This window comes from Gossypium raimondii, chromosome 7 (genome assembly GCF_025698545.1).
Source record: "Gossypium raimondii isolate GPD5lz chromosome 7, ASM2569854v1, whole genome shotgun sequence".
NCBI lineage: Eukaryota > Viridiplantae > Streptophyta > Magnoliopsida > Malvales > Malvaceae > Gossypium > Gossypium raimondii.
In genome coordinates, this window is record NC_068571.1 from 14,435,098 (window position 1) to 14,446,981 (window position 11,884).

At 36.1% G+C, this 11,884-nt stretch overlaps 1 non-coding gene across 1 annotated transcript; it reads left to right on the plus strand.

The window, feature by feature from the left end:
- The first annotated feature begins 7,510 nt into the window (after window positions 1-7,510).
- Window positions 7,511-7,617, plus strand: LOC128042769 (small nucleolar RNA R71). Its single transcript, XR_008198281.1, has one exon. It is a non-coding gene; the product is annotated as a small nucleolar RNA R71 (small nucleolar RNA).
- The last annotated feature ends 4,267 nt before the right edge of the window (window positions 7,618-11,884 follow it).

Genomic DNA, 11,884 nt, shown 5'->3' on the forward strand with positions numbered 1-11,884 from the left:
CTGATGTATGTGGACCAATAAATACAGAGGCTAGAGGTGGATTTCACTACTTCATTACTTTCACTGATGATTTCAGTAGATATGGGTATGTCTATCTCATGCGCCATAAGTCTAAGTCCCTTGAAAAGTTCAATGAATTCAAAAATGAAGTACAAAATCAACTAGGCAAAACTATCAAGACACTTCGATCTGATCGAGGTGGAGAGTATTTGAGCCTAGAGTTTGATGATCTTTTGAAGGAATGTGGGATTGTCTCACAACTTAGTCCTCCTGGTACTCCTCAATGGAATTGAGTTTCTAAGAGAAGAAATCGAACCCTATTAGATATGGTTCGATCATGATGAGTCATGCTGATCTACTGACTTCCTTTTGGGGACATGCACTTGAGATAGCTACTTTCACAATAAATCGTGTTCCATCTAAATCAGTTCAAAAGATGCCATATGAGATGTGGACCAGGAAACATCCCAGTATGTCTTTTATGAAAATTTGGGGTTGCGAAGCTTATGTTAAATGTCAGATGTTTGCTAAGCTTGAACCCAGTCTGAATTGTGTATTTTCGTGGGGTATCCGAAAGAAACCAAAGGATATTATTTCTTTAATCCCACTGAGAACAAAATATTTGTTGCTGAGACTGGTGTCTTCCTAGAGAGAGAATTTGTTTCTAGAAAAGGAAGTGGGAGAAAGATTGAACTTGAAGAAGTTCGAGAATCACAAAATACCACTGAACCAGAGACTAAACAACAGTAAATTCCACAAGAAATTGAGGAACAAGTAACTGCTGTAGAAACACAACCACCGCGCAGATCTTTAAGAGAACGCTAAGCACCTGAGAGATATGGATTTCTCATTACAACGCATGGTGACATTCTTTTTATAGATCAAGATGAGCCTAGGACTTATCAAGAAGCGGTGACGAGCCCAGACTCTGAGAAATGGCTTGAGGCCATGAGATCTGAGATGGATTCCATGCATGAAAACCAAGTATGAACTTTGGTTGACCCACCCGAAGGGGTTAAACCTATAAGGTGCAAGTGGGTTTCCAAAAAGAAAACCGACATGGATGGTAATGTATAAACATACAAGGGGCGATTAGTCGCTAACGGTTTTTGCCAAGTTTATGGTGTTGATTATGATGAAACTTTTTCTCCTGTAGCTATGATCAAATCCATCAGGATCTTGCTCGTCATAGCTGCATTTCGTGACTATGAGATCTGGCAGATGGACGTCAAAATAGCTTTCCTTAACGAGAAACTTGAAGAGGATGTGTACATGACACAACCTAAAGGTTTTGTGATTCCAAAGGATGCTAGAAAGACATGTAAGCTACAAAGATCCATTTATGGATTAAAGCAAGCTTCTGGAAGTTGGAATCTTCATTTTAACGATGTAATTAAAGAGTTTGGTTTCATAAAAAAATGAAGATAAGCCATGTGTTTACAAGAAAGTTAGTGGGAGCACTATAACATTCTTGGTACTTTATGTGGAAGACATACTTATCATGGGAAATGACATACCTACCTTGCAGTCTGTTAAGACTTGGTTAGGAAGTTGTTTTTCTATGAAGAACTTGGGCGAAGCCATTTACATATTAGGAGTCAAGATCTATAGAGATAGATCAAGATGACTACTAGGTCTAAGCCAAAGTACATACATAGATAAAGTTCTGAAAAGGTTCAGTATGGAAGAATCTAAGAGACGATTCCTACCTATGAGACATGGTATTTCATTCTCGAAGGAAATGTGTCCTTCAACTCCACAAGAGAGAGAACGCATGAGTAAAATTCTATATGCTTCTGCTATTGGATCTATCATGTATGCCACGTTATGTACCCGTCCAGATGTCTCATATGCCTTAAGTATGACGAGCAGGTACCAAGTAGATCCCGGTGAAGGTCACTGGACCATAGTCAAGAATATCCTTAAGTACTTAAGAAGAACTAAGGATACGTTCCTAATATATGGAGGTGAGCAAGAGTTAAGTGTAAAAGGTTACACTGATGCCAGCTTCCAAACTAACAACGACGATTCTTGATCACAACCAAGTTTTGTGTTTTGCCTTAATGGTGGTACTGTGAGCTGAAAGAGTTCAAAGCAAAGTACAGTAGCCGATTCTACAATAGAAGCCGAATATATTGCAGCCAGTGAAGCAGCAAAGGAAGTGGTTTGGATCAAGAAGTTCATTACTGAACTAGGGGTTGTGTCAAGCATATCAGATGCTATAGAACTCCGATGTGATAACAATGGAGCCGTTGCACAAGCTAAAGAACCTAGATCTCACCAGCGATCCAAACATATACTTAGGCACTACCATCTTATTCGAGAGATTATCAATCGAGGGGATGTAGAGATATGCAGAGTACCTACAGATGATAACATTGCTGATCCCCTGACCAAGCCTCTGACACAACAGAAGCATGATCGTCACACTAAGTCGCTTGGTATTAGATATATGAGTGACTGGTCATAGTGCTAGTGGAAGATTGTTTGAGTATGCCCAAAAGATCAATCATGAGATGGTTGTAATAACATACTTGATTTATCATGTTTATTAATATAAGGCGTTACCATTATTATTTTAGTTTCTTTTCTGTGTGTATACATAAACTGTTTTATAATAATGTCCTGAGAATAATATGATCATTCTTAAAAGGTTCTTAGTCAAGTATTATTGTTGGCTAGGACAACAATAATGCATTAAGACTAACATGTAGTTGATTGATGATAAAGAGTTGTCATTGATATGGAGTGTGAAAATCAATGCATGAATACATATGTTAGAGAACAACATATTGGATTGACCTGTTATGAGTATGTTTCTTGGATTATTATGTAATTGTCACAACATTGCTCATAGTGATTAATATGTATATGATCCTCAGACTTGAGATCACCATTATCCCAACATTGTGAGTTGTATATTTTGATACAGTCAAACGTACACCGTAACTGGTTGTTCTATAAAGGCTGATGTTGTATATACCACGATCTATGTAGAGGGATATGGTTGATCGATATAGGATAAGTCATTCCTACATAATGGGAGTAATATCTTAGGCCACTTGATTGAGTGAGACTAGAAATGCATGGTCATGCTCAAATAAGTTGATATGAGGTGTCATACTTATTTGTATATCATAGTCTACTCAAGATATCAAGGAACATGGGATGGACTATGGAAGTGTGACTATTCTATGACTTGTGTCTAACCCAGAGATAAAGGACGTAAGGATTAATGCATGAAAGGTTAATCGCAAAAAGGTTATGTCCAATCATGATTTCTTGTAACTTAGGTAGCAATGATGCATTGCTAAAAGTCACTCATTGTTTGTAACATTAGAATCGTTCTAGTATTACTACTAACGTTACAAGAACCTATAGGGTCACACCCTATGGTTGAAATGAACGGAATAAAACATAGTTGGTATTGTGTTTGATTGTCACACGGATTAAATTAATTGTAGAATTAATTTAATTGGGTAATCAAATATCGAACATATTATATGTACAAGGTTGTTGTACACATAATGAGAACATAGTTCTATTAATATATGAATTTGGTTCGTATATAAATTCAAATAAATAGAGTTTACCGAAATCATTGTTATAATTAATGTAATTATAATTTTCAGTTTAAAACATTGTTATATTTATTTATTTCTATTATGATTATTATGTTCGAATAAATATTTAATGAATTATGATTCATTATAAGTATACCAATTATAAGAGGGAAAAGTGTGTGTTCTTTAAAAAAAACCATAAAAATTAAAAATCTCGTTTTTCTTTGCTTAAAAAAAAGGTCTAGCAACCTTCAAGCAAAGTCTTCTCAAAAATAGTTTTGGGGGTTTCTTCTATTTATTGTCAACTGGGTGGATTACATAGAGGCCGGAGTCATCGAAGGTTGTGGCTTGGTTCGATAGTAGATTAGAATACTCGTTGCCAAAGCGTCACTGTCTACTTAGTTTGAAGATTCGATAATTTCGAAACCTTTATTTCCCCACTTGGAGATGAATGGAAATGATATAAGATCTCAGCAATCTCACTTTCAGCTACACACTTTCGGATTATATTATTTGCACACTTTTAAACAAAAATGAATCCTCCCAAAAATAATACCGACTATTATGAAGGAATTTCTTCCTTTGTTGGTATGTCATTTCTTGAGGAATTATTCCACATGCAAGATAATTGGCAAAATCAGCAAACCAAGGTGTTTCATGAATTCGACTCACCTCAAATAAGTGCTCATCTAGGAAATTCTCGTTGATAGGCACGTATGGTCAGTAAATATTGTAACTTTGGTACCTATAAGATATGAGCAGGAATTTGTCAAAAGTAAAAACTATAGCAAATAGTTCTTTTTCAGTTACCGTATAATTGAGTTGGGCTCCTGTCAAGGTTCTTTGACCCATCACAGCTCCAACAGCATAGTCACTTGAATCACACATCAACTCAAAAGGTGAGTTCCAATCAGGTGTAATGATTATTGGGGCTGAGATTAACCGCTTCTTTAGTTCTTCAAAAGCTTCCAAACATGCTTTGTTGAAATCGAACACTGTATCTTTCTCTAACAACAAACACATCAGTTTAAAAATTTTCGAAAAATCTTTGATAAACCTTCGATAAAAACAGGCATGGCCTAAGAAACTTCTGACTCCTTTCACATTAATTGGGGTCAGTAATCTTTCAATTATGTCCACCTTTTCTTTGTCGACTTCAATTCCTTTCTTTGAAATTCTATGGCCTAAGAAAATCCCTTCCTTAACCATAAAATGGCATTTCTCCCAGTTAAGGACAAGATTTGTCTCTTCGCATCTCTTCAGTACCTTAGCCAAATTACTCAAACAGATATCATAAGTGTTACCAAAAACATAAAAATCATCCATGAAAACCTCAACAAAATTTTCAACCATATCAGTAAATATTGCCATCATACATCGTTGAAAAGTTGCAGGTGCATTGCATAAACCAAAAGGGATTCACCTAAAAGCAAACATACCATATGGACAAGTAAAGGTTGTTTTATGTTGGTCCTCCAAGGCTACAACTATTCGGTTATATCCCAAATAGCCATCTAAAAAACAATAGAATTCATTACCTACCAGTTGATCTAACATCTGATCTATAAAAGGCAATCGAAAATGGTCCTTTCGAGTGGCTTTGTTCAACTTTCTGTAATCAATAAAGATTCTCCAATCGGTAACAGTTCTCATTGAAATTAACTCGTTACGCTTATTTCCAACAATCGTGATTCCACCTTTCTTCGTCACACACTACATTGGACTTACCTACGAACTATCTAACCATTTGCTCACTTCCTTTTTCACAACTTCCTTCATAATAGGATTGAGCCTCCTTTGCCTATCAATTCGAGTTTTTTCACCTTCTTCTAAAATGATTTTATGTATGAAAAAGAAGGGCTTATACCTTGAATGTCAACTATGGTCCAACCAATTGCTTTCTTAAATTTTCTTAAAACAAAAATCAGTTGTTCCTTTTGAGCTTTCGTCAGTTCCACTGAAATAATCACAGGCAAAGTAGAACTATCACCTAAATAAACATATTTCAAATGAGAAGGAAGTACCTTTAGTTCGAGTTTAGGTGGTTCTTAAATTGACAACTTGGGTTGCACAAATTCTCTGACTTCTAACTCCAACGGTTCAAACCGTGTGGATTGAATAAAATTTCTCAGATTCGCTTCCATCAAAGCCATGTTTTCTTCACCTTCTTCATCCTCTAAAGGGTCAAACTCTAAGGCTTTCTCCAATGGATCTTCCTCAAAATTACTTTCCATAGAAACCAAGGTTTCTATTTCTTCCATAATTGAACACTCCTCTGCCAGATCAGGAAATTTCCTCGCTTTAAGAATGTTAAAAGTTACCTGGTCGTTTGGAACTCGAATGGTGAGTTCACCTTTCTGCACATCAATTAACGTTCTTCCTGTGGCTAGGAAAGGTCTCCCAAGGATAATTGACACTTCTTTATCTACTTCAAATTCTAAATAATGAAATTAGCAGGAAAAATAAATTTATTGACTCTTACCAAAACATCATTGATCTTTCCTTTTGGATATGCTAACGATAGATCCGTTAGCAAAAGTGTCACAGTTGTAGCTCTTACTTCACCTATCCCTAACATCTTGAAAATGGACTTAGGCATCAGGTTGATATTCGCTCCTACGTCACACAAAGCTTTACTGTAGTAAGATTCACCAATGTTACAAGGTATAGTAAAGCCTCCTATATCTTTCAATTTCGGTGGCAGTTTGTTCTGCAGGAACGCACTAAACTCCTTTGTCATGGAAAAAGTCTCATACTCACTCAATCGTTTCTTCTTGGATAGTATATCCTTCATACACTTCACATAATTTGGCATTTGTTCTAAAGCCTTCACCAACGAAATATTGATGTCTAATTGCTTCAGAACATCCAAAAACTTCTTCAATTGCACCTCTTGTTTCTGCTTGTGTTGCTGCAATCTTTGCGGATATAGAGGTGATGGAACTTTCAGTTGAACCAGACAACTTTTCTGAGTAGGTAAATCTGCATCCAAAGAAGATGTTAAAATATCTGAATTCACTAAGTCAGGGTTTACCTTATCAGACTTTGCAGATTTTGATTCCTTTGGTGTAGGAACTTCAACATCTGGTTGACTTTCCTCATTTTCAACATGCTCATCTTCGACATCAATCAATCGGGGTTCCAAAGTCTTACCACTTCGCAATGCCACTACCTTGATATGTTTTTTACCCAAATTCCTTAAATTCTTAGTAATGCTCGACAAGGTTCCTTGTGGTTTATTACGAAGCTCAGTAGCTAACTGACCCATTTGGTTTTCCAAATTTTTCAGTGTTGTCACTTGGCTTTGGATCAAAGCGTCATTCTTTGCCATGTACGCTTTCAACAAGTTCTCCAAATTGTTTGATGCCTCAGCTTGAGGTGGTTTTGGAGCTCGTTGATTAAACCCTTGAGATTGGTTGGGTCTTTGCTACAATAAGTTGTTGTTCGGTCCATTTCCTTTGTTGCTCCAAGAAAGGTTAGGATGGTTACGCCATGAAGGATTGTAGAAGTTGGACTGGGGTCCTTGTCCACTCCTATTTTGATATTGGTTCCCCACATAGTACACTGACACGGGATTTGATGGAAAATTTTCAAAAGAATGACCTTCCCCACATTACACACAAGAAACTACTTCAAACAGACTTGGTGGTTGAGCTACAAAATTATTAGTACTATTAGCAGTTAACTATTTTAACATAGAAGAAATAGACGATACTAGAGCTGATAACGAAGTGAGGGAGTCAACTTCATAAACTCTGGCTACACATCTTCTTGAAGCTGTTTGATTTGTTGGCCATTGAGAGTTATTACTTGTGATCCACTCGATGATCTCATAAGCCTCATTATAAGACTTAGACAAAATTTCACCATCCGCGGAAGCATCTACCATCAATCTTGTATGTGCATTGAGACCATTATAGAATGTATCCAACTAGATATAATGAGGAATCCCATGATGAGGACACTTATGAAGTAACCCCTTGAATCACTCCCAAGCCTCATACAAAAACTCGTCATCTAATTGTTGGAAAGTTGTGATCTCGTTCCTCAACTTAGCTTTTTTGCTATGCGGGAAATACTTAACCAAAAATCTCTCTACTAATTTTTGCCATGTAGATATGGAACTTGGTGGCAATGAATTGAGCCATGCTCGTGCTCGTTCCTACAATGAGTACAGAAACAACCTTAACCTCAGTGCGTCTTCAGTCACACCGGTTATCTTGAATGAATCACTCACCTCCATAAATAATCGAAGGTGGAGTTGTGTATCTTCCATGGCATACCAATAAATTGGCCCACCATTTGTAGCATTTGACACATCACTGGTTTCAATTCAAACTGGGTTGCCTCAATATCTGGCCATCTAATTCCTGGGTTTAGCTCACTGAAAAGTGGCACGGCATATTGTCTGATGCATCGATCCCTATCATCGGCAATGAGGATAGGATTTTATACATGATTGACTTCATTACCTTGGTCTTGATTCTGACTTACAAGGTCCATCTCGACTTGTCTTTGAGTTGTTCGTTCACGTCTTTTTTGTCTGAAAGTTGGCTCAATTTCAAGGTCTACAGTGAGTAAATCGATAATTCGATCTATGCTCATAAACACCTGAAAAGAAAATCACAAAAATTAAAACGAATGGGATAGTAATATTAGAAATAAATCAAATTGAAAATAATTAATTTCATGAAAAAATTAACTATGGCAATAGTTGACAATCCCCGACAACGGTGCCAGAAACTTATGATGCTGGGGTTTGTGCAAGTGTACACAGTCGTTATCAAGTAATAAGTAAGTATCGAGTTATCGTCTCCACAGGAATTATATTTGTGCTAAGTCACTTAATTTTTAAAATTATAGTAAGAATTTGGTAAATAAAAACACAATATAGTTGAGAAGTGGTGATTAAAATATATTAAACTAAATGCAATGATCCCTAATACAAATTATCCTAAGTATGCAAACTATATGAATGAAATAGATTTTAGCAAAATTAAACATAATTTGCAACAATTATAACATAAATAAACTAGGATAATTACTTTAATTAAACTTAATTTATTATCAACATGCTTAATAACATTCAGAAAAACATTCCATGGCAACTCGATCTTTCATGAGCTTGGAAACCACATTAGGTCCTTTCGGAATCCTTTACTTAGTAAATACGCATTTTATTGATCCTTATTTAGTAAGGGTTTCTTGGCATTCATGTGAGGTAACAAGGACGTGTTAGGTTTGAAACAATTTAATCACACAAATCTAAAAACTATGCAGATAACAGAGCTTGGTTAGAGTTGTTATGCAACCTACAATTCAATCGGGTTAGGATCTAAATTGAGTATGCACATTTCAATTATGCGTCCATTAGTCGTCGTCTGGTTAGGATCGCTCAACTAATTTAGGTGCATTTCAATCACGTATAAATGAAATACAGACTTGATTTTAATTAAAAACATGATCGATTGAGGCACAAACATTATAAGTCTGAATCAAATAAATGTTATTTAATCAAAATAATCATCCTAGCTTAAATAAAATTAAGCTATCATTATTGTAAACAAGAACAAAGAACACATAGCAAACATCTTTAAATTAAATTTAAAGAAAAGAAAGATTAAACCCAATTCCGAGTTGCTGTCACCCAAGACTCTGACTTACGAGGCTCATTCGTTTCTTTGCGTTGCTCCTTTGCTGATGGCTCTCCAAGGTGGCCGACCAAGGGTTCTTTAAGAGGCTTAATTGCTAAAATCCTTATGCAAGGATGATGAAGGGGAAAGATAGCTAAAAGAGTTTAGAAAATGTTGAATGAGTGAGAGATGATGGGATGAGGGATGATTGAAAAAGTGAGAAATGAGCTCTTATTTATAGGTGAGGCAAGGGAGCTGGTTTGCTAAAAATAGGGGTGTCCATCCTTTGAAACTTCCTCCAAGAGTGGCTGGCCATGAATTGAGGAAAGGTGGCTGATTTTTCCTTGATTTTTGGTCAATTTGAGTGCCACAACAACTCAGGACTAAGACTCGGTCATCAATAAATCTTCGGGAAAATCTCCAATTTCTTTAACTCTTCAAAGACTTTGTATAATTAAACAAAAAAATGGTTTATGAAATCCATGTACAGCCTAAAATTGGGTTGACTTGGTCCCCAATTTGGACGGTTTTGCAATTAGAAGAAAACTCTCAAACCTGTCCAAAAATAGTAGATAGTTTAGAGGACCAAATAATATAATTTAACCACTTTAATTAATCAATTTACTTAATTAATTAAAACCCAAATTATTAATGAATTATTAAATATAACTTTAAATTTTATTATTTAATTTAATCATGCATGGCTCACTTTATAGCTTAAAAATATAATATGCTCAAATTAATATAAAATAAGTCATTTTATGCATAAAAACTATATAATAAAGTAGAAAATCACATTTTAATAATTTCTATGTCCTAATTTCATATTTTCGCATATTTCATTAATGGAGTTTTCGGTACATCCAAATCTTTCACTCGTAGCTGATAATAACCAGAATGAAGATCAATCTTCGAGAATACTGTGGCACCTTTCAACTAATCAAATACATCGTTAATACGAGGCTATGTATATTTGTTCTTGATTGTAACTTTGTTGAGTTGACGGTAGTCTATACGCAATCTCATCGCTCCATCCTTTTTCTTAACAACTCAACTGGTGCACCCCAATGTGAAAAACTAGGTCAAGCAAAACCCCTATCTGTCAACTTTTACAGCTGTGATTTCAACTCTTTTAACTTAGTAGGAGCCATTCTGTAAGGTGCTATCGATATCGGTGATGTTCCTGCTATAGGTTCTATAGCAAACTCAACCTCTTTGACTGGCAATAATCCAGGTAACTCCTCTGGAAACGCATCGGCATACTCACAAACCACTAGCTCTGTTTCAAGCTTCGATTCAGACACTTTAGAATCTAGAACATAAGCAAGATATGCATTGCAACCTTTTCTCACATATTCCTGTACTGACATAGTTGATATAACAATAGGCAACCCACTCAGATTATTTGATTCAATACAAAGCGTCTCACCGTTCTGACATTCTAATACGATAAGCTTTAGTCTATAGTTTACAACAGCATCATGCAGAGTTAGCCAATCCATATCCAGAATCATATCAAATTTATCAAAAGGTAGTAACATCAAATAAGGCGAAAAATTGTAAACCTGAGTCATCAAAAGATAATTCTTGCAAACTTTATCAACTAGTGCATACTGACTTAGGGGTTCGACACTTTAACCACGAATTTAGTAGACTCAACAGGAAAATTCTTACTAGATACAAAATTTGTGCAAACATATGAATGGGTTGATCTCAAATCAATCATAGCAGTAACATCAGTATCATAACATCTGGCGTAGAAGCATCCTAACATGCGCAAATAGCATAAGCCCTAGCTGGTGCTTGTGCCTCAGATCTCACAGTGGAGTCTTTCATCACACCACGACTACCATTCATATTTTTGGGAATACGAGGTGGTCTACCTCTCGCAGTTGTGTTGCTCGAACTGAAAATCTGAACTTTCTCTTTCTCAGATTTCTCTAAGCAATCTCTAAGATAGTGGTCGAAGGAACCACATCTGAAACACACTCTATTCTTCACTCAACACTGACCACAATGTGGTCCGTTACAGGGCTTACACTCGGGTCTGGAATCTCTAAGACTACCTACACTCGCTACAAATATAGCCTGAGGTTTTGGATTGGAGCGTCGGGTATCTCTGTCTCTACTTAATGACCCATAGAACCTATAGAATGGTTGTGATGTTCTTTTGATCTCTTTGATACTGACTGTTAGGATTTCCCAGTCGATCTCTTTCTTGAGTCTCTAGCTTTAAAATCAGCACGTCTTTTCTCTTTACTCAGTTCTTTGGCCTTATGTGACCAATCAACCAGTACAACGAACTCTTTCAGTTCAAGAATTCCAATTAGAAGCTTTATGTCTTCGTTTAATTCTTCTTCAAATCTTTTACACATGGTAGTCTTAGTCAAAGTACACTCTCGAGCATATTTGCTCAGTTTAACAAATTCTCGCTCATACTTTGGTATAGACATATGGCCCAGTTTGAGCACTAGAAATTCTTTATGTTTCTAATCCAGAAACCTCTGAATGATGTATTTCTTTCAGAACTTTGTTTGGAAGAATTCCCAAGTGATCCGCTCTCTCGGCACAACAGAAATCAACGTGTTCCACCACTGGTAAGCCAAATCTTTCAATAACAATACCGCGTATTTAACGCACTCAGTCAGTGAACAAGATAACTCATAAAAACCCTGATTGTATTCTCTA